This window comes from Gossypium raimondii, chromosome 4 (assembly GCF_025698545.1).
Source record: "Gossypium raimondii isolate GPD5lz chromosome 4, ASM2569854v1, whole genome shotgun sequence".
NCBI lineage: Eukaryota > Viridiplantae > Streptophyta > Magnoliopsida > Malvales > Malvaceae > Gossypium > Gossypium raimondii.
Window position 1 is genome coordinate 29,267,600 of NC_068568.1, and position 11,000 is coordinate 29,278,599.

An 11,000-nucleotide genomic window follows, 5' to 3' on the forward strand; every position below is an offset into this window, starting at 1 on the left:
ATGCCTCCCCTCAAGCTCTCTTGCCTATCGTCGTTATTTTCTAAGTCCACCATCACTGGCGCCGCTTTCACCTCTCTTTTTGCTCATAAGAAGACCAAGGGTTTTTTTCTAAGTTCCCGAAATGATGTTCCTTTTCCTGATTGGTCCAATTTTTGGGAAGAAATCATAATGAATTCTTTTTCTAGGATTCCAAAAACGAAAATGGGTTATATTTCTACCATGGGTTCTTTTTGCTCATCGAGTTTTCTTGCAACTCATGTATATGTTATGCATACTTTTTTCGCCTAACATAACAGCTTTTGAGCAAAATTATTGCTTTTCTTGCAACTCATTTCACTAGTTTTTTTTGTTTTAATTTTCTTTCCAGATTTGAGCAAAATTATTGCTTTTTCTAACTTGAATTTTTGGCGGTAGCAGTGCAAGGGAAGAAATATCGAACGTGGATTCTAATAAATTTAACATAATCATTAATGAAGTCGACAACTTACATCAACAAGGTTTCCTTTGCTTTTCCTTTAAGTTTTAGAGAATTTGTTTTCATTTACTTGTTACGCCTCATTTTGTTGTTCTTTAATAGCTTTTAAATATTCAACATTTTCATAAATTATCACATTTCTTTTAACTTCTTAAAGGAAGTCCGTTAAGCGTTAATTCGTTGAATTTGTTTGAGATTTTCTAGGTTTTAGTTTAATTAACTTAGTAGCCTTTGTTCATTTCTTTTTTATGTGGAAAAGTTGAAAGAATTTAATCTGCAAAGGTGTTGCAGATAGACTCACATTGGTCATAAAGAAATATATATTTATTATTGTAATTAATTTTGGTGCTTCTCTTTTTCGTGCTTGTAGTTTTGAAGCCACGTGAACAAGTAGCCGATGCGGAGGCATTGTTAGGCTTAGCCAATACATTGTTAGGCATTGTTAGGCTTAGCCAATAAATTGGGGCTGCTGTTTCACCATTCTTTAGAACCTGCAAAGGAATTTGCACTATGTTAGTTCTTTTATAGATACTGTTTTGAGTTTTCTTTTCGGTCTTTAATGGATTGGGTGTTAAGGATTGTTGGATTCTTGCTGAATTGTTTTGCTTTGTGCTGATCTTTAGGCTTGGACCAATGAGTAATGAGTTAAAGCAACGGAAGCCTATGGTTACTAGAAAGCGTCTTTGTCGGACCAACCGATACTAGTCGGCCGATGAGTTGAAGTGTGTTCTCTGGTCTTTAGTTTTTAAGCATCATTTAGGGTTGTGAAATATAGTTGAAGAACCTCAATAAAATCATTGTGCTCGTTTCATTTTGTTTTTTGGTGTCTTAGCTTTTTCTTTTTTTTCAAGTTATGATAAAACTATTCAGTTCACTTTAAAGTTCTTGTTATTAAAAACTGAAATATGTTCATGCCATGCCTAACCTAACCAACTTGACTTTTGTTAATCTAAAATTTTATTTTTATTTATGAAATAAAACTAGTATTTGTTCTTTGTGTAACTAGGTGAATTATATTATAGAACTCTTAACTATTTTTAAGTCTAACAACCGAATAATGAAACAATCGTATTCAATTTGTTGTGGCTTCTGAGAGAGTTTGGTTTGATTTGTTTTCTTCATTTAACTACAATAATTTGATTCAAGATAAACTTCCGTTACAATCTTGTGAATTTAATGAATACACTAATTTTTAAGTGAACGCATGATCGTGAAGAAGGTGTATAAGTTGGCACCGAGTTACTTGGTAATAGCCATATCTTATGGAGTTGGTGTGTTTTGAGTTATTCACACACTATCTTTTGGGAATATTCAAACTTCCCTTTCTTGTTTGGTTTCTATTAATTGATGGTTAGTGATGTTGTGGAAGTAAATAAAACGTGTATCCCGATGTGCGGTGTTTAGTGTTGTGTGGTTGAATGTATATTGTTTGGTACCATAAGCTTAGCACTCATAATTTGCATTGTGTCTCATCTACTCTTTTAACAACCATTGTTGACAAAGAGTTATTGTTCGCTCAACAAAGTTGATGAAACCGGTGTCAAGAGAAAACCGTCATTGATGTGAATATGGCGTTGATGTTTGAAATTTTAAGGAGAAAGAGACAAGTGAAACTTGAAAGTTTGATCTTGAATAGAAGTTCATTTGCACAAATTGTCGAGAATTTATTTGCTCTTTCATTCTTAGTTAAAGATGGAAGAGCCAAATAGTGGTGAATGGATCTGGTTCTCATATTGTCTGTAAGTATATATCAAGACAATCGACAGACAATTCACTTAGCATTATACCTTGATAATGCAATTGTCTCATTTATCGCTTTTCTTTCAAGACCTAAAATGCCCCCCGCCTCGTCCATAGCAAGTGGTGAGGTCGCCATACCATTTTGTGTTCGATTCGACTTTAAGGACTAGAAGGTATGGAATGTGCTATCATCATATATAATCCCAATATTGCAAGAACTATTGAGTATTATGTTCATCAATATTCTTAATAATAAAGCGATCTTAGCGATTGTTGAATTGCCTAAAGTAGTATAGATACAATTGTGAGTCTATCTCGCAATGCTTATTGCCATTTTAGAAAAAAGGACCAATCTATTATTCATTTCTATTAGGTCGGGTTTTTTTTAATTTGGTCGTTTAAATTTGAAATTTTACAATTTAATCATCTAATTTTACAATATCATTAACTAATTTAAATAGTTAATACCGTTAAATGAGAATAATATTTCGATTTTAATCGTATTTTTACTTTCGCAATTAAATGAGAATAATATTTCGATTTTATTTTCATTAGAAATTATAATTCGACAACTCAACGAAACAATTATATTAGTCTCATATTTCAATTTTTTCCATTACTATGAAATATTTTTTCCATTACAAGATCATTTGCACCATTTTTGTGGGATATATTGCATGTCTGCAAATGCCTTGTCTTTCAATTTGTCATTCTGCTATAATTCATGCATTGTCTTTTAATCGCTATAATTCATGCCATGTCTGCAAATGACTATGGCTTGTTGCCTTGTTGCCTTGTAGGCCCGAATGACTATGGCTCTAATATTTGTTCATATGAACTTGTTTGCGCATACTGCTTTCTCATTTAGGCTGTAGTTGCTGTTCACTTTTGTCTTCTGTTTATTAGCCAAATTTACTTGTGTTGCCTTCTGTTTTTTCGGTAGTAATGTACTTCTGTCTTTTTTTTCCAAGATTTGCTTCAAAATTGAGGAAATATAAGGTATTTATTCCTATGTTTCCCTAATTAGTTTTCTTAAAAAAATGTCCAACTTAATAACTTATATAATTCACATAATAACTTACATAACTGAACAACTTAACAACTCACATAATTTACATAATACATATATATATGTCATACCATATAACTTAATAACTTATATAATTCACATAATAATTTACATAACTTAATAACTTAACAACTCGCATAATTTACATAACTTAATAATTTTAAAATATATCATTTCATAACTTACAAATTAAATACAATAATTAACAACTCACATAACTTAATAAGTTATACATGTTATATCATAACTCACATAATAACTTACATAACTTAATAACTTATATATATGCATAACTTAATAACTCATATTATTTACATAACTTAATCATTGTAAAATATATCATTCCATAACTTACAAATTAAATACAATAATTAATAACATACATAATACATAACTTTTCAACTATTTTATATGTGCTATTTATTTCAACTACTTTATATATGTTGTTATTGTTGTAATTAGTTACTAACTTTTCAACTATTTTATGTGTATTGCAGATAAAATGCCTAGAAGAAAATACGAATATGATGAAGATGTTTCAGCAATCGCAACATTCGCCGTTATAGTGTATTGTATAAATATTTTTATCATTTTAACTTTTAACATTTTTGTAAAAATAATATGAATTATATTTTATTTATTGATATTAATATTATTTTATTCGTTTAATTTGAAATATTATATAGATTTATTGCTTTTGGCTGGTTTAGATTGTGTTGCTTTTGATTTGTTGCTACAGGATGGCTGAAAATATGAAAAATTAAATTTCACAAAAATCTCAAAATTAGTGGCGTTTTTAAAAAAGCGCCGCTAAAGGACACCAAACAATAACGGCTTTTGTGGGAAAAGCGCCGCTAAAGAACATGGCCTTTAGCGGCGTTTGCGGAAAAAGCGCCGCTAAAGAACATGGCCTTTAGCGGCGTTTGCGGGAAAAGTGCCGCTAAAGAACATGACCTTTAGCGGCGTTTATTTCTATAAACGCCACAAACGTTAGCGGCATTAACATCAGCGGCATTTTTTGCAGCGCTTTCAAAAGCGCCGCAAATACTTTTTGCAGCGCTTTCAAAAGCGCCGCAAATTCTTTTTGCTGCGCTTTTTAGCGCCGCCAAAAGGCCTAAAAAACGCCGCTAAAAACCTGTTTTGGTGTAGTGTGAATGACTATTATGCTAATGATTTAAGGTATGTTACGTGAGTAAGAATTTGTAAGTACATAGTGAGATTTGGGAGTCATGTATGGTTTACGTAAAGTAAATTATTAATTAAGTTTTGTTTACATGTATTTGAACTTACTAAGCATCTCGTGCTTACGTGTCGTGTTTTTCTTGTAGATTTCGTGAAGCCTAGTAGATTAGAAGTTCAAGTCGGAGCATACACACTATTAATCTCTTAGTTTGGTAGATGTTTTGAGTTACTTTGGAAGTTGGTTATGAATGGCATGTATTAGGACTTTTGGTTGGCATTTTCCATGTTTTTGGTGTTTGGTACTTATTTTGGCAGCATTTTGTGGTCATGTATATATGTTTGGTACCTTGATCTAGTGAATTAGTTGTAAAAAATTTAGATCTTTTGCTTAATGTTTGTGATGATGTATATATAAGTGGTTTAAATATGTATGAAGTGAAATGGAAGTTTGAGTACTTTAAAGTATATGTATTTAAGGTGTTAGTTTGATTTGGAATTATGGATTCTTTAAAGTGTGATTAATTGGAAAATTGGCTATGTGATTAGTTTGCTTATCATGAATCTAGGTACAAATGAGTTTCGTGGTTGATAAGTCTTTGAATTGGTTCATTTTGGATTATAAATTGTGGTTTCAATGAAGGCACATTGGTTAGGCACCTAGGTTGATTTATTTTTGGAATTTTTTGATGTATTTGAATGTGTTTTAGCCATATTAATGTATCTTGAGTTGGTTTAGTTTGGTGCCCAAGCAATTGGGTTTGAATTGGCTTGCATTAGGGGTACTTTGTGAAGCACACGGGCTATCACACAACCGTGTGCAATACACGGTCACAACACATGGTCGTGTGTCTTTTGAATTTTAGGCGCAGGATGAACCACACGGTCTCAGAGAGTTACACGGCCTAGCAACACGGTCGTGTGACCAAACTTCGAATGGACACACGGTCTAGCACACGGCCTGTGACATGGCCATGTATCTCATACATCGAATACTCACACGGTCTGGGCTATGTCACATGGCTTTGTGACCCCTGTTTCCAAAATTTTACATTTTTATAATTTTTTGTTTTGCTTCAAAATGGTCCCCGAATGTTCCCAAACTATTTTTAGGACCCCGTAGGCTCAGTTTAAGGCTCATAAGTATATTTTTACTTGAACTAAAATGAACTATTGAATGTTTTATTTAATTTTCTTAATTATTTTTATTTTAAAATAAATGCTCCTATTTGTATAGAATATTTCGTAACTCTACTCCAGCGATAGAGACGGGTTAGAGGTGTTAAATTAAGAGTCATTTTGAAGGAAGAAACTTTCTCATGAACCCTACTACTCACATATATATAATCCACTCTCGTTTACTAGACTTTGACAAGTGTCAAGAAGTTTTAGAATTTACCCTTCCCAAATGCCTACAGAATCCGAAAGAAACATAAATGAGAGTCTTGTCCAAAACCTATTTGACCAATCAATTTAATTAGTTTATAACCAGATCTAGTTACCAATACTTACTCTTCACAATGCTTGAACAAACTAGGCGAATTATACCTTTGGTGGTAACCTACACAAAGCTTACTTTTCTTTTATCATTTTTTTCTTTTATTGAAGAACACTTCAAAACTAAATCATGATATACTTCCATGGGAAGATACTTAATTCGCCAAGACATTAGTTTGTCAAAATCTTACAATTTGGCAAACTAACCACCAAAGTGCGTCAGAACAAACGTCCCGTCTATGCGCCTTCAATTCAAATCATCATATTTGGGGTGTGATAGCTTCTTTTCTTTTGATTTCCATGTTCATTCTCTTTATTTTCAGTATGAGTAGCTAAACCTAAAGGGGGTTGGTTAATGGAGATGAGGGTAAGCTATTTTTTGGACAAAGGACTAAATCATAATAAATTGGACTAAATCAAATAGACTTAAAAACTTAGGAAGTGATGCCCCTAAGGGAATATATAGGCAAGTGAGACAGAGAGGTAATCTTTTTGCTCACCCATTCATTAGTCCCAAATTAATATGTAAGATTGAAAGATAAATCGGATTAATTCGTCTAAGTTGGTAAAATTGAGATCGAAAGATAAAATTGAGCCACTTAGTAATTTAAGCAATTTAAGTCCCTCGTTCAAGGACTGAGGAACCACATCAAAATCAACCAACCACCGTTAGTCATTTATTTGGTTAATTTCTTAGTTTTATACTTTTTGCAATTTAGTCCCTAGATTAGCTTATTTAATTTTCTTGATAAATTTTATTGTAATGATTTGTCATACTATAATATCGTATCATTAGTTGTTTAAAATCTAAAGTGTATAATATTTTTCACTCAATCCCATCTCATTTGGGTTCGATCCTTGGAATACTTCGATGTTCCATTGTAACATTACAAATATTACAACTGACTTGTACGTTTGCAGTAAAGCCATGCTTTAAAATTGTTTTATAAAATGTTTGTTTTATGCACACGTGCAAATGCGGTCAAAAATTCAAACAATGCCTTAGGTCATCCCTAAGCATCCCACTATACACAATTTCTTTCATGCTTCAAATTAAACCGAATGAAAAATAATCAATTCAAGCATTCATGTCTCTACTAGTATCTATAAGACTTATATCTCATATAGCATCACCAAACATTCTTACCTAGGTACTTATAATCTATTATGCAATTTAACTAAGTAACCTAATAAATTTCCTTAAAATAATCAAATTATCTTACACCAATAAAAATTTCATGCTTGACAAAAATCATTACATGTTTTATTATTTTCAACCACTATTCACAATATTAATATAATTCAAGCACCATGCAACAAAAACAATAATTTTTTTGTAAATAAATAATCAACTAAGACAACGAAAACACACAAACTAATCTTATGTACTTCCCCCAAACTTTAGAGCATACATTATCCCCGATGTAAAGAAAACATAAGCATGAATAAAGAAACTTCCCTAAAGGGTCATTTCCCAGTTTTCATGATAGTCTTGGGATTCTTATGTTCCGAGCGGATGGAAAAGTACTTAAAAAATACTACAACCAAAAAAATGAAATATAATTTAAATAAAATAAGAAAAAATTAGAATAAGAGAAAGAAGAAGTGTTGATAATGGATACAAAACGTCTAAATAAAGGAATTCAGATGAATTTGGCCCTCCAATGTTGCGATGTGGTGTTATTTCTTAGATGTCGTGACATTATGGGGCGGTGTCACGACATCAGGCCTAGTTTTTGGCTTCTTCGATTTTTTTTCTTTGGTTCTGTCACTCTATGGTATCTACACTTGTTGTGGAAAAAACTTAAACACAAATAAGATTAATAATAAAAATGAAAATGAAATAAAAACCACTGAAAATTAAAATAACAAATAGAAAATAAAGAAAATTATAAAAGTTCTAAAAAATTGGGACAATCCATGTCGCCACCATAGGAACTTCCAGCTGGTTCTCGACACTTTGATCCGACATTTGTTTTTCTATCGATGTATATGAACCAACCCCTTCAGTCGGTTCCAATGTTGTTCCTTATTTCTGACCGATGCGACATCCACATTATGAGCCATTTGATACCAAATCCGAGCCAGCCCCAAATTTTTTTTCTAGGGTATTATTGCCTCAAGCATCCTCCCCTCCATGTTACGTGAAGTTTTGGTCACTTTAGCTTTATTGCCCTTTTTGGATGAGAATAAATCGAACTCATCGACCTCTTCGACTGGCACTTTCTCTACTATGGCCATAAAGTGTATTGGCTCTTTTACACTTTCATTTAAGATCAGCTTAAGCTCCATGTTAGTAGTTACTTATAATTTTATGTTAGCGGCTACATCTACTGTTATTTATGTTCCTACATTAATTGGATCGGGTACACCTTTGGTTATCTTCAATTCTTAATCACGATCCCCAATTCTAAAATCTTATTGATTTCCATCATCTAAGTTTTCCTGCTTGTCAAGAGTACAATGGTCATCATGATCAGAGTTGAGAACATCATGTACAACCTCTTCCCGCCGAGGTAATGCCTCTGATATCTCTCGGAGCATTGTCATCTTTTGTTTCATCTTATCTGACATGTTTGATAACATTTTGGATGTTTCTTTGTTGGCTTAGTAGATTTAGTCATACTTAGATAGATGTTTATCCGGCTCACTTAAGGGTTCCTCCGAATACATGATTTTATCTTCATAATCATAACTCCCATACACATTATGAGATGGATTGTCCAAATATTTGGGCATATTGTATTCGTCACTATCACTCTACTGGTTTATTAAAGCTCCATTCAACCAAATCTGTCCTTCATTATTGTATCAATCGTCATACCAAAAAGACAACTTATCTAGCTCAGACCAGCTATCGTCATCATCAAATTTATCCATGCGTGCGTCTATGTTCTAAGTTGAAGGTTTGCTAGGCTCAATTGTTCCGCATGGTAATATCTCTTGTGGATTAGAAAGAGACTCTATTGGGTACTCGGGGATATCAATCTTTTTATCATCTAACTTATACAAAGATTCATAAGAATATCCTTCTTTTTCACATTTGTTATCCGAACTCCATTGGTCCATCAAAGCTCCATCTAACCAACTTGATCCTACGCCATCGTATAAATTATCCCACATCTTACCTTCATACCAACTGTAGTCATCATTAATTGCACCCATGATTAAATTTGTTTAATCAAAAAAGAAAATAATGAAAGTAAAACTAGAATAATAAATAAATAAAATTATAATACTATCTAACTCATTCATCTTTTGACTAATATTATCTTGCAAAGTAATTGATTCAATAACAATTATCACCATCGCGATCCCCAGCGACGGTGCCAACAACTTGACCGCCTCCCGACATACTAATGTTAGAAGTTAGAATACTGCTACAAAAGAAAAGAAATTAGGCAGTGTCCACAAGTGTACAAGTCAAATTCTAATATAGTTTGTTAGTACAACAAAGTACTAAAAGAGTACTCTTAGGGTCGTACCCAATGGATTGCAATTTGGGGAAATTTGCTATTAAGCTAATTACAGAAAATAATTACTAATATACTCGAGTCATGAATTAGTAGTGTTAATTTGGAAGCAAGATGATAATCATAACTATTTAAATTGAACAAGTCTAAATCTAATCCTAGGTTAATACATCAGTTTTTCTTATTCATTGTTTTGACTACACGAGTTCCTTTAGCCTAGATCCAATTGCTTTACCTAATTAACTATTAATGTAGGGCTTTATTCAACCAGATAGTCATCAACCTAGTTGCTCCTCTTAGCATCCAACTAACCTAATAAGTCGGAAAGAACTAGTTATCACTCTATGTCATAGGTCAAGCCGGGTCAAGGTAAGGTTTTCACAGTAGGCAATATCAATTTTGGGTACATTCTTACCTTCATGACTTCCTAGGGTCGTCAATCCTAAGGTTTTAGGTTCTTCCTTTCCCAATCAATTGATCTACTAAGAAACTCTACCTTCCAATCAATTAATTAGGTTAATACAGTTGAAACATGTGAAATATGTATAAAGCATAAATTGATTCTAATATTTACACAAACATTCCATTAACAATGTTAAAGAAAGAGATATAAAAAATAAAATAAAGGAAAGAGATGCTCATGGATTTCATCAATGTAAAAGTGTGGCACTGAATTAATCTCTTCTTGCGATCATCTAAAAACATAATAGGATCTTCTAATTACACGAACATAGAATAAACTAAGTAAAAACTACGAACGAAATAAAAACCTAAGAATAAGTTTTGTCTCTCTAAAATTGTGTTTAATCTGGTTACAATGGCCATGCTATAGGCTAAACTCATAATATTAAAGCGCCTAAACTATCATTGAAGTGCTTAGAATTTGACTAGAAAAATACTCCTAATTGCCCTAAAAAATACAGCTGATACATGCAGGGATTTTTTCGGTGCACAAAAGTCGTGTTGGAACATAGGCCCGCGATGTTGCAACATGGTTGATGTCGCGACAAAGTAGGGGACGTGTCGTGACACAACAGGTAGTTTCGGTCCAGGACTTGTTTTGCTTCTATCTTCGATGTTGCAATATTGGTGTCTTGGTGTCGTGACATGGGTATCAGTTTCGACCTGAATATGCATATTTAAGTTCCTATTTGTCCTACAAGACCATGTAACTTTATTTAGATATCTAAGATGTAATAAAAACTACTAAAAAACATAAATCACTACTTTAAGCATGAAAACATAGATATATACTAAGATGGTTTGATTTACTATAAAACAAGCTACAGTTATGTGTAAAAAAAGATGTAAATAATAGTGTAATTCATGGCAGATCAATCATATCGTAACATGAAAAGATAGTTTGTATTAGTAGACGAACCTCAAAAATGTCCTTAGTTTAATCAGAAATGAGCAAATCGATTGAAAGAATAATATGTCATCTATCAAGTCCAATTTGGGAGATGCTTTGTCTTGGGAATTGGACCAAACGATTCTCAAAAGATAAAGACATAAATGTGATTGACTAGACTGATAGTACATTGAACAGGACCCAAGAAGAATAGAT

General features: G+C 32.6%; 1 pseudogene; it reads left to right on the forward strand.

Annotated features, from left to right (window-relative positions):
• On the forward strand, positions 1-2,267 carry LOC128040470 (non-structural maintenance of chromosomes element 4 homolog A-like; annotated as a pseudogene).
• The last annotated feature ends 8,733 nt before the right edge of the window (positions 2,268-11,000 follow it).